Source organism: Apodemus sylvaticus, chromosome X (genome assembly GCF_947179515.1).
Source record: "Apodemus sylvaticus chromosome X, mApoSyl1.1, whole genome shotgun sequence".
Lineage (NCBI taxonomy): Eukaryota > Metazoa > Chordata > Mammalia > Rodentia > Muridae > Apodemus > Apodemus sylvaticus.
The window spans coordinates 102,464,628-102,465,205 of NC_067495.1; the positions used below are offsets into that span (position 1 = coordinate 102,464,628).

General features: G+C 48.3%; 1 non-coding gene across 1 annotated transcript; it reads right to left on the reverse strand.

Annotated features, from left to right (window-relative positions):
• Positions 1 to 210: 210 nt before the first annotated feature.
• LOC127675931 (small nucleolar RNA SNORA17) lies at positions 211 to 347 on the reverse strand. The gene has a single exon (XR_007975607.1). It is a non-coding gene; the product is annotated as a small nucleolar RNA SNORA17 (small nucleolar RNA).
• Positions 348 to 578: the final 231 nt, after the last annotated feature.

The window sequence follows — 578 nt, forward strand, 5'->3', positions numbered from 1 at the left end:
CCTGGTGCCCACATCCTTCTGTTTTCTCTTTCTCTTCCATTTCTCCACCACTTACTTGTTCCTCTTAGAAGCACTCAGGGTCTCTGAGTGTCTGGGGTCATGCACATTATGGCAGTGGGTCATCTCGGGCATGGTCTGCCTGCCCACGTCTGTGCAGTGCCTGACTGGTGGTCATCTTAGGCTAGCTCCCTGTCCAGGCCCCCTGGTGCTGGTGCTAGGCTAGTAATTAATCACTCAGATGTTCTTAGGTCAGAACACTGAGCACAGACATTGCCTCTCTGCTCTCTGCTGCCCTACTGATGCGCATGTGACAAAGCAACCACACCTTCAATGCTTCTAGAGGCAGGCACATCCATTTTTTTTTTCGAGACAGGGTTTCTTTGTATAGTCCTGGCTGTCCTGGAACTCACTCTGTAGACCAGGCTTGCCTCGAACTCAGAAATCTGCCTGCCTCTGCCTTCCAAGTGCTAGGATTACAGGTGTGCCACCACGCCTGGCCAATAATTTTTAATATCCACAAATACAAAAGTTATTTTTCTTATTGCTGTAAGAAAATCAACTTCAGAACAGAATGGTTT